Here is a 12,564-nt window from a genome sequence, read left to right on the forward strand (position 1 = left end):
TAGACAAATTAACAAAAGAGATAAAAGAAAAGGAAGACACAGAGTACTATCTAATATGGAACAAGTGGTATGATTGGTTGGAGACCAGAAATAATAGAGGAGGATAAATGTGGAAAGGTCAAAAGTGAAAATGTGTGTATAATAATGTATAATAATAATAATATGTATTACTCTTAGTATGAAGTATAGTATGAAGGAAGAAAAATGTAAATAAGAAATAACGGGGCAATAAGGACAAATATTCTAAAGAAGAATAAGAGGGGAAATGTAAATAATAGAAGATTACCATTACGTAATCGCTGTTAAAAAGGGGGGGAAGAGTATATACTGTGGGTGTATGTGTGTTATGTTTTGCTTTGTTTTGTTTTGTTTTGTTGGTTAAAAATAAAATAAAATAAATAAAAAAAAGAAAACTAATCCAACAAGTCCTGCCTGAGCAGGAGGTTGGACTAGATGACCTCCAAGCTCCCTTCTAACTTTATGATTATAATTATTATATCAATTGATATTGAAATAACCCTCTAGTTTTGGATAAACCAATATAGGCTATGCTATTTTCCTTCTAAGCAAGAGAGAGAGGCTACGTCTCTATTCTTTTCAGTTATGCCTCTGGGCATAGCGACAATTGCAAGAGGAAGACAAAAGATTTATGATCTGCCTTTAATTGGTGGAGAAAAGGACACATCTCTCTTAATCTCAGTTATACTCGGAGGTACATTCAGAAAGAACATTAAGATACTTCTTCGAAGCTCTTGCGTCAATTTTTAAGCTGATTAAATCAGTGAAACTGAAGCCCCAAAATGTAGGTAAGGAAAAGGCAGTCAGGGAAATATTTTGAGCGTTCAGAAAAGGCCAGGAGAAATGTAGGGGCAGAGACAGACTTAATAAGCTTTCTATGAAATTTATGACTATTCTTGCCTTGTTCTCTGAGTACAGTTGATTTATCACCTTACTAAAAAATTTTCCAAAGCCTAATTTCTCTATTAATATTTTCAATGTAGGCCATTCCACACAATCAAAGGACTTTAAAACATCTAGTGCTAACAAACCAGCCTTTAATTTTTGATTCTTTAAGTAATAGCCTAAATTTAATACCTTCTTACTACATCTGACATTTGTCGACCTCTTATAAATCCACACTGATGGTTTTTAATATAATTCTCTATAAATGTATTCAATCTCTTTGTCAATATTGCTGTAAAAATCTTAGCGTCCTGATGACTTAAGGATGCCGCCTTGTCTTCTAGGGGGTGATCAATCCCCTCTTCTGATCCAAACGGGATCAGGTATCCCCTTTTACAATACTTGTCTGCAGGCGTTCCAGATCCTTCCCGGGATTAAAGACCTGTCTGCTACCCTCGGCGGATCCGTGACTGGAGTGCTTCGCTGACGGGTGAGTTCCCCTCCCTTCCCGTCGAGGTCTCCCCGTAGACAAAGGCCACGGAGCCGGCTTGGAGAAGTCGTCATTAGGAGAGGGGCTCCCCACCAGGGCAGTCCATCTGGAAAGTCAACGGCCTCTTCCTAAAAGTCCCGGCGGAGTCGCCATAAATCTTGTGGAAAACGAAGGACTCTTACGAATTCCAGAGGGTTTTTAGCAAAGAGATTTATTTGCGCAGGTTCAGAAGCAATAGCAACAGCAATTGTGAACCCCGAGGGTGGGTTCAGGGTTCAGTTTTATACTTTCTTTTCTCAGGAACAAAGGAACACACATAGAAATCTACATTGTATTACGTTAGGTTAGTTTCTCACAGGCATACAATGAAGAGAGTTTTGCTACATGCATTGTTTCCAAGTGTGATGCGCATTGGGTTAGTCACGTATTGCTAACACAGCATTACTCCAGTAATTATGCAGACACATCATTATCTTAGTGATTTTTCATTATCATTATTATTATTCCACATTATTCTACCTTAAAGGGATATTGGTCTATAATACGATCCTGGGTTTGTAAGATCTTTATTAGGTTTCACTATCAGAGATTGCTTCCAGGAACTTGGAATAATTTTCCCTTCCATTATTTTATTAAACATTAACCTCATCTTCAGCACCAATAATCCTTTAACATTTTTATAATATTCTGCGCCTAGTCCATCTAACCCTGGTGCTTTACCTATTTTCAATTTATTAATAACTTCCAGTATCTCCTCCTCTTCTATTTGTGATTCCATTATTTCTTTATCGTATTCTTGAATTTAATTTAAATTCTTTTCTATATAATAATAATAGTAAAGTTGGAAGGGACCTTGGAGGTCATCTAGTCAAACCCTCTGCTCAGGCAGAAAACCTTATACCAGTGGTTCTCAACCTTTTTAATGCCGCGACCCCCAACCGACCGTAAGTCGAGGACTACTCAACTGGTGCAGCACCGTTTGAGGAATGGGACTTTTGGCGGGCTCAGCAGGGCAGAGACAGCCTGGACAATTCCTATTGGCTTTGGAAAGCCAATAGAATTAGATTCTATTCAAGAGAGTCTATTCTATTGGCTTTCAAAAACCAATAGAATAAAAGGGAGTAGCACAGCTAAGGAAAAGGGGAAAAAATGGCGGACTGCGTTGTTTGGCGACCCCCGTGAAATGGTCATTCGACCCCAAATGGGGTCCCGACCCACAGGTTGAGAACCACTGCCCTATACCCTTCATAGAATATATAGAATAAATTTCATTCAAATTTATTTCCTTTCCCTTATATAACTTTTCGAAAAACTTCTGAAATATCAACCATTTTTCTCTCATCCTGTTACATCTTTCTCCCTTTTCGTTCTTTATTACTCCAATCAGGCTTTTTGCCTTTTTAACTTGTGTGGCTCTAGCCAACATTCTAGAATTTTTATTGCTATTTTCATAAAATGCCCTATTTAAATAAATTAGATTTCTTTGAACCTGTTCTAACTCAATATTTTGCTACTCTTTTCTTTTAGCTGATAATTCCAACATAATTCTATTCTCTCTGCTTTCTATATATTTACTGTCTGGTTCTTTAATTTCTTCCTCCAACCTTTTTATCTGTTTCTCTTTTTGTTTTTTTATATTATAAGAATATTTTATCCCTAAACCTCTTACTCCTGCTTTCATTACATCCCATATTACACCTATATTACTACCTCCTTCTTCATTTATCGTCCATATGTCTTTTAATTCTCTTTCCATTTTCTCTAAAATCTCTTTATTTTTAAAAATCCTCGAATCCATTCTCCATCTACTTGCCTGTTTATAATCACAATCTATTTCCATTTCCATAGTTACCATTGCATGATTTGATATTTTAATTATTTTTATCTCTGCTTTCATTATTTTAGATAATATTTCCGATGTGACAAATATGTAATCTATTCTTGTAAAGTTTTTATGTCTACTAGAAAAAAAATATGTATAACTCTTTTGATTGCCATGTAATTCTCTCCAAACATCTTTTAATCTACTTCTATTAATAAATTTTCTTAAATCTGTATTATTATACTTTATTTCCACTTTTGATGGATTAGATTGATCAATTCCTATATCCATAACCATATTATAATTACCTGCCAATATCACATAACCTTTTTTATTTCTTCTATTTCTTTTTATACCCTATCATAAAACTCTCTTTGATTTGTATTAGGTGCATACAAATTTGCTAAAGTGACTTCTTGACCATAAATCAAGCCTTGAATTATAAGAGATAATAACCTTAAGCCAGGGAATGAGACAGGGTTACCCCTTATCCCCAATTTTATTTGTACTATTGATGGAGGTTTTGGCAAATGCAATTAGGAAAGATTCATTGGTTGAAGGAATTGGTGTACATAAAAAAAATTATTTGCAGATGATACATTGCTAACATTTCAAAATCCCATAGCTACTATAGAGAGGATCTATTCACATTTGAACGAATTTGGGAAATATAGTGGATTGCAAATAAACTGCGAAAAATCAGAAATGATGTTATATAATCATAGTAAAGAAGAAATGGAGGTATTGAGAGTTGTGGTGGAATCTGTTTGGTAACAAGTTACTTGATGGTTCACCTATGAAAACTAATCCAACAAGTCCTGCCTGAGCAGGAGGTTGGACTAGATGACCTCCAAGCTCCCTTCTAACTTTATGATTATAATTATTATATCAATTGATATTGAAATAACCCTCTAGTTTTGGATAAATCAATATAGGCTATGCTATTTTCCTTCTAAGCAAGAGAGAGAGGCTACGTCTCTATTCTTTTCAGTTATGCCTCTGGGCATAGCAACAATTGCAAGAGGAAGACAAAAGATTTATGCTCAAGGTGTGCCAACTCTACCTTTAATCGGTGGAGAAAAGTACACATCTCTCTTAATCTCAGTTATACTCGGAGGTACATCCAGAAGGAGCATTAAAATACTTCTTCGAAGCTCTTCCGTCAAATTTTAAGCTGATTAAATCAGTGAAACCAAAGCCCCAAAATAATTATAATTATGAATTATTATGGACAAAAGTACAAAAGGATTTAAATGATTGGAAAAAATTACAACTGTCGTTGGGGAGAATTTCAGCTGTAAAAATGAATGTTCTACCAAAGTTTCTTTTTTTGTTTCAAATGATACCCATTTTTAAAAAAAGATGTTAATTTGGATGAGTGGCAGAAGGGTATCAATAAATTTATTTGGGCTGGGAAGAAACCAAGGGTGAAGTTTAAGATTTTGCAAGATGCTCGGGAAAGAGGAGGGCTTATAGCACCTAATTTGAAATTATATTATGATGCAGCCACATTAACTTTGATAAGCGATTGGCTTAATTTAACAAACAAAAATATTCTTTCTCTTGAAGGGTGGGATTTATTATATGGTTGGCATGCATATTTAATTTTCAATAAGAAAGTAGATCGGGCTTTTAAATTGCATATTTTAAGAAATGCCTTACTTCGAGTCTGGAAGAAGTATTATTACAGGTTAAATTACAAAATACCTATTTGGGGGATTCCTGGACATGCAATTGAGGGGATTTCTTTTTTTATTATTATTTTTCACCATACACCATACACCCAAACAAACTTAAAATACATAAACATAAACCTTTTCTTTTAACAGAACAGTACTATATATTTTAAGCATTCTTTACATCTTATTTACATTTTATGTACATCAATAATTATGTCTTTTCCTTTCTCTGTTCTAGCCAATTATAACATTTATTCCAAATTTCATAAAATTCTGTTGCCTCCTTGTCTTTTAATTCTAACGTAAGTTTATTCATTTCTGTGCATTCCAAGATTTTGTACATAAAAAAGGGGATGAATTTTGAAAAAATTTCGTATAAAGAATTATTTATTTGGTCAGGTACTGACTGGCGATTAAAATCTTTAGATGTATTAAGGCAAGAAAATATTTTACAGTCATGGTTTCAGTATTTACAAATAGTGGATAGGTGGACTTTAGATAAGAAAGTTGGAATAACACTAGGAGATGAAAATTTGGTAATTCAGAGTAAAGATCAGAATCAAGCCCACATAAAAAGAATTTATAATGTGTTAATAGAATTGGACTTGGAAGTGGATTTGGTTAAAGATTGTATGGTTAAATGGGCTCAGAGTATCCAGGAACCGATCCCATTGGATTTATGGGAGATAATTTGGATTAGAATTGTTAAATTTACACAGGCTCAAAATTTAAGGGAAATTTTTACAAAATGTTTTATAGGTGGCATTTGGATCCTAAAAAGTTGTCTTGTATGTATCCTAATTTATAGCCTAAATGTTGGAGATGCGGTAGTTCTGACGCAACTTATTTTTGTTTGGTGGACTTGTAAAAATATTAAAGCTTTTTGGATTATGATTTGGTGGAACATTCAAAAGATTTTTAAAAGGAAGATAAAGTTTACTCCTCAACTATTTTTACTAGGGATTTTTGTGGATTTTGATGTTAAAGAAACTATTCTAATGTTGAATTTAATAACAGCAGCAAGGTTATTGGTAGGTCAATATTGGAAGAAAGATTCGTTGCCTACTATAGAAGAATGGACACTTAAGGTTTCTAATTTAGCAGAAATGGCAAAAAATTTCTGCTTATTTAAAGGATCATACACAAGAAAGATATATTATTGTATGGAGAAGGTGGATAGATTATATTCAGATTAAATATAGAACTAAAAAGTTCCATTTATTTTATGATTAAATTTTAAATAATTATTATTATGATTAATAGCATTTTATAATGGAAATTATTTAGTTTATTTATTGTTATTATGGTACTTTATAATAATTGTTTTAAAATGGATTTGTTTATAATATTATGATGGTAAAGTTTAAAGGGAGTTAAGGGTTAAGTATGAATTTGGTCACTGTATAATTTGTTAAAGTTAATTAGATTTTGTTTAATATGTTTGTAATAACCCTGTACTCAGCTCTGGGAAGTGGGGGGGCTAGGGGGTGGGGGTGGGTGGGTTTGGGGGTTAAAATTTTTTGTTAATTGTTAATAAAACGTTTTCAATTAAAAAAAAAGGCCTGGAGACTAAAATGCCTGAAGAACGGCTGCAGAACATGGGTTTGGCTAGTCTAAAGAAAAGAAGAAACAGGGGTGACATGATAGCAGCGTTCCGGTATTTGAGGGGCTGCCACAAAGAAGAGGCGGGCAAGGTATTCACCAAAGCACCAGAGGACAAGACAAGAAACAATGGTTGGAAACTGACCAAAGAGAGAAGTAACCAGGAATTAAGGAGAAACTTCCTAACAGTGAGGACAATCAACCAGTGGAACAGCTTGCCTCCAGAAATCATGGGTGCTCCATCACTGGATATTTTTAAGAGGAGACTGGACATTCATTTTCCTGAGATGGTATAGGTTCTCCTGCTTGAACAGGGGGTTGGACTAGAAGACCTCCAAGGTCCCTTCCAGCTCTATTCTATTCTATTCTATTCTGTTCTGTTCTGTTCTGTTCTGTTCTATTCTTTTTGTTTCTTGCTTACTTTAATCTACTCCAAACTCCCTTCTGTATAGTAGTATATTACATCTAATCAGAGCATAGAAGTGAGAGAAGGATGATAGATATGACACTTTGCATTTACTTCAGAGAGAGATCTCCACATATCTGTTAAGCATGGTTATTCTTGGGGGGGGGGGACAGTGGACTATTGTAGCTGCCAAATCAATTAGTTGATGTCTCTCTTTCAAGTTCCCTTGTACTTAGAAGGACCCCAAGAAACGGAGGCTCTCAACCCTCTCATTCTGAGCCAAGATATTTCAGCTAAACATAGCTCATTATATCCTGCGGTCTTTCAAAGATGAAAATGGAAAGAGAGTGAAAAACAGTTTATGGATCCAGAATGAGTGGTCTCCTGCATGAAGGATAGGGCGTGCATGATGGATTTAACAGGAAGAAAAATAAAATTAAAAATACTCAGCAGATTAGCCTGAAAAGATACTATCTCGAATATGAGCGTGGTGGTTTTGCAATTGTGAACTTTTTTTAATGAGGAACCAAACGAGGGAATGCCACGTCTCTGTTCACAGCTTATGCCCCTAGGCATGCTAAGAGGGACAGGACAATAATTTTGCACAGTGTCCAATGTTTGCATTGCATAAGCAAAGACCGTTGCAGATCTGTCTTAAGCCCCGATGTATTTAGCCAAGGATTATTAGTTGAATCAGTTATTGGCACAGGAAGACAACAGAGAGAAAAATAGTGAGGTGGGGGACATAATGGAATTTGAGTAGGTGGAGACTCATTCTCCTTTTGGGCACAACGATAACCGTCAAAAATTGCTGTCTAATAAGTGCAAAGTTTTTCTTCAATCAGTAGCCAAAGTTCCTTTTTTAAGCCCCAATTATCCTTGATGCTAGTGAAAGTCTGAGAATTAAAGCTTTTGCTCAAAGTTCTTCTATGTAATTCTGAGCCAAGGCATGTTAATTGAATCAGCCAACTTGAGACCTCAGAATATACACAGGAAGAAGGCAGTCCGTAGATCCAATTTGGGTCAGAACAAACAGGGAGCGAAGGAGAAATGTTATTAACGTTGCGTTTAATCTGGAGAAAGATCATAAGATATCTGTTAAGCATGTTTATTCCTGGGGGGGGGGCAAACAATGGAATGGTGTAGCTGCCCAATGAAGGAATAGTTGACATTTCTCTTTCGAGTTCCCTCATACTTAGAAGCACCCCAAGAAACACAGGCTCGGAGTTCTTCCCCCTCATTCTGAGCCAAGATATTTCAGCTAAATGGATCCTATTAAAACGTCAAATGGTGACTCTGGGATGATCCCTTTTGGGACCCAGCAAGGGAGGAGGCTGGAGGGAATAGAAGGAAGAATTGCCTGAGAGGCAGAGATCGTAAATCTACTGATTTGGACTCCACGTTTCCTCTGATCTGTTCCTATTCCATTTGCAAGTCTTCAGGGTGTGCCGATGGAGGGATCCCACCACTCTGACTGGGCAGCACGGTGCCAAAATCCATCGGCCACACCCCTTCCTAGGGAAATTTGTGGAACTACCTGGAATTTAGGAAAGAGAGAATCTTCTCTTGGACTCCACGTGAATTTGATGCACTTCGGTGTCTCTAAAAGGCCTTCAGACCCCCTGCAAATGTTGGCTTTGGGGACTTGGGTGTTTTCTCCTATTAGATCCTGCTCCATATGCAAGTCTTCTGGACAGGGTAACAGGTCCCAAACATGGATTGGTCAGTAGCAAAGGACTGTTGTTGAGAATCTTTTCATGATATCTGCAGGACAGGCTGGGGTTGTAGGCAAGGAAGGTATTCTTTTGGAATCCAGATGGTAGAAAATTAATCATGGAGTAGATCTCTTCTCTGGCGCATCCAGAAAATGTACAAATGGAATAGGAACATATCAGAGGAAACACATGGCCCAAATAGCACGATCTATGCTCCTGCTTGAGCAGGGGGCTGGACTGGAAGACCTCCCAGGTCCCTTCCAACTTCTATTCTATTCTATTCTATTCTATTCTATTCTATTCTATTCTATTCTATTCTATTCTATTCTATTCTACTCTACTCTACTCTACTCTACTGTATTTTATTCTATTCTATTCTATTCTACTCTACTCTACTCTACTCTACTCTATTCTTTGTTTTACCTTAAATAAAAGAGAATTTAGAAGGGATCTTGGAGGTCTTCTAGTCTAACCCCTGCACCAGCAGGAGACCTATGCCATTTCAGAAAATGGCTGTCCAATCTCTTCTTTAAATACTTCCAGTGATGGATCACCCAACACTTCTGGAGAGAAGCCGTTCCACTAATTAATTCTTCTGATTATCATATTATCCCTAGTCCTCCTTTTCTGATTTAAACAGAATCTTTGTAAGCTGTTCCATGTCACGGAGAGTGAGTTGGTGGTCACATAATTTTTTAAAATAAATAAATCTATTCAACTGCCTTCTTCCAATGTGTATTTTGATGCCTCCGGTTAGCTGATATTTTCCCTGGTTCTCTGTGTTTTCTCACAGCTCTAGAAGTGAGAAGTCTGTTATCCCTCGATGAAAGATTTTCTGGGACCCCCAATTGAACTTCTCACTTCCTCTTTGGTGTAGGACATCAAAAAATTCCAAGTTAAGTTTCCAACAATCCTTTTATAATTCTCTGACGAGAATGTCTTGACCTCTAGTTGAAAATTCATCTGAATCAAGGGATTGAGCCCCTGTAGGGCACAATAAAAGCCAGGCTTGAATCCCTGAAGATCTTCTTTATGAACACCTATCAAGGACAAAGAGTTTTTGTGGGTGACAAGAACATTCCGTTCTGGACACCCAAAGGTTTAAAGAATGTGTGGTTTTACTCTCTTGAGTGAAAGGAGCTTTTCTTTGCAGGAATTGTTGACTTATGATTCAAGGCCACCCCTGGAATTATCTGTCCTGCTGTTCCTGCTGCTACTTTTGTACCAGAAACCCTTCTGCCGTGTCTCACCAACCCTGTGTCCATCTTCCTTGTTTATCCTGACTTTTGGATCATGTGAATCCCTTAGTCCACAGGGTAGTTTTGGAAAGAAACCCTCATGCTCAGATCTGCTCCAAGGAGGCCATGTTCCTTGAATGAAGGCAGATCCACAGTCGCCACCTGAGAGGGTTAGAAGATGCAGAGAGGTTGCCCAGTTGGTGAATCAAAGCACAAATAAAAAATAAGAAGAAGAAGGCCCTGAACTTTGCAGAGGGATTTTTTTTAAATTGTGCATTATGTAAAGGTTGTATAATCTTGTACAAATACAGGAAGAGATGCCACTTGTCCAGGTGCCCAGGTTTTGCACACAGAACGGTCATGTTTGCCTTCAAAACCCGGACCGCTTGGTTCATCACCTGGTCGGATCCGGTTTCCGTTTTGGTGTTGGGGGGGGGGGAAGTCCACACCCCTGCCCTCCCCCTTTTCTCCTGAATCTCCCTGTTCTTCTCTCTTGATCCTAGATATCCAGCCCCCCAAAGGACGTCCTCTCAGTGGGGTATAAATAAGCGCCCGCTGCCCTCCTGGGCTACACTTTGGTGGCTGAAGAGGAGATTGCAAGATGAAAACTCTGCTGTTGATCCTGGGGGTGGTGGCATTCGTGTACCTGGAGCCAGGTAAGGCTGTCAAGCTTTGATCTTGGGTGACAATCAGACAAAAAAGGGGGGGTGCAGAGGGAGGTATGGTATTGGAGGCAGTTGTGGTCCATTTTGTTGGTGGGGTTTTCTCTTTTGCTCTGCATCAGGAGGGTCCATGGGAGCCTTGAGGGGAGAGGAGTTGCTCTCCATTTGGAGAGAAGCCCATAGCAGAGACAGAGGCTCTTCCAGGCTGGCATTCTGGGGTAGACTGCCTCTGAAAGGAGAGGCTCCGTTGGGTAGTGAATTCTGCCCTTAGAATTACTCCTGGGAGTAGGATGAAAAATCTCCCCTTTTCTTAACCCTCCATCTGTCTATTTCTGGCTTTGGATGGTGCAGCCAAAGGGGATCAGGGCTGCTTCCTTCAAGTCAAGAGTATGCACAATTTTGGAAAAATGAAAAAAAAAAAAAACCCTACAGAGGAGAATATAATTGAAAAAAATACTGGATAGGTTAATGTTAAAAATTAAAGAAAAAAAAGAAACTGAATTCTATATGACGTGGGGTTTATTTTACCAATGGTTACCTGATAAAAACAGGTTAGAAAGTTGGAAATATGAGAAAATGTGGATTATGTGAGGAAGATTTATAATGGATTGGTAAATACTTTGATCGTTACACAATTAATGTTAATGGGGGAAATACTATTTTTAACAATGTGATTGCTATTTCCTAGTATATGATTGTATTTTGATAACATTATTATTATGAATGTGATGATTATTATATTCTAATACTTGTATACCTAGACAACACACTGTTCAATACCGAAATGGAATTTTTGAGATAATAATAATAATAATAATAATAATAATAGTAATAATAATAAAAATGTTCCCTTTTCTTAGCCGTCTCTCCTAGTTTCTAGAGCATTTGATCTTCGCAGGGATATTTTCACTGCTGGCTTTGCTATTAAATGATTTATCATCTAATACATAATAAGATGGCAGGATCAGAAAAGTAAATATCCAACTAAGGTTTCTATGTTTCATTTCGCTCATCTAGGATACTCCCTGGAATGTTTTTCATGCAAAGGACTATTCTGTTTTGATCCTAAGCCGTGTCCAGAAGGTCTTGATCAATGCTTTAAAAATAAAACTCTCTCGCTTGGTTTAATTCCTGGTAAGCACAGTCCTTATCTTTTCTCACAGCTTTTCTTCTCGAACCCAAACTAGGGCTCCCAAATGCACCTGGGAGTTGGAGGTCGTGTAGGGCCTGTCTGTGCTCTGCCCCTGAGGTCACGACCTGTGGCCAGACAATCTAAGGGGGGCAAGGAAAGGGGGGCTTGGAGTGGGGAGCCCCATCTGTCCCAGCAACAGCACAGACTGGGGGGGGGAGAAAATAATGATGGTGATGATGATGATGATGATGATGATAATAATAAAGTTGGAAGGGAACATGGAGGTCATCTAGTCCAACCCCCTGCTCAGGCAGGAAACCCTATACCATTTCAGACAAACGGCTGTCCAGTCCCTTTTTAAAGACCTCCAGTGTTGGAGCATTCACCGCTTCTGGAGGCAGGTAGTTCCACTGGTTAATTGTTCTAACTGTCAGGAAGTTTCTCCTTAGTTCTAAGTTGCTTCTCTCCTTGATTAGTTTCCATCCGTCGCTTCTTGTCCTGCCTTCAGGCGCTTTGGAGAAGAGCTTGACTCCCTCTTCTTTAGAGAAAGGGGTGGAGGGAAAGGGGCAGGACTGGGGGTTTGTTCTGAAATTGAGGGAAATTAGATCTCGCGCATTAAATATCCAGGAGGGAGGGCATTGCCCCCGAGTCATGTCAGAACATGGGACTTTCCCCCAGATATATCTTTTTTTATTTATTTACTCCTGAGTATTCCCTAGAGAAGAAAGGAGGTTTGTCTTTCCACTGGGAGGGGAATCCACCAATGTCTTAAAAGTGGGCTTACCATTTTGTTCAGCCACAGCCCCAGATCTGTTCTTTGGCATTTTTTAAAATAATCATTCTGCTTTGTGTTTCCTTCACAGTAACGAAGATCGAAAAGGGATGTACTACAAATTGCACTCGGACTTCGACACT

The 12,564-nt window shown here is 37.9% G+C and overlaps 1 long non-coding RNA gene across 1 annotated transcript; it reads left to right on the forward strand.

The window, feature by feature from the left end:
• Positions 1 to 678: 678 nt before the first annotated feature.
• LOC120302982 lies at positions 679 to 10,420 on the forward strand. Its single transcript, XR_005555298.1, has 3 exons — positions 679 to 806; positions 1,316 to 1,393; positions 10,359 to 10,420. It is a non-coding gene; the product is annotated as an uncharacterized LOC120302982 (long non-coding RNA).
• Positions 10,421 to 12,564: the final 2,144 nt, after the last annotated feature.

This window comes from Crotalus tigris, unplaced genomic scaffold (genome assembly GCF_016545835.1).
Source record: "Crotalus tigris isolate CLP2741 ecotype Arizona unplaced genomic scaffold, ASM1654583v1 scf7180000024444.201059, whole genome shotgun sequence".
NCBI lineage: Eukaryota > Metazoa > Chordata > Lepidosauria > Squamata > Viperidae > Crotalus > Crotalus tigris.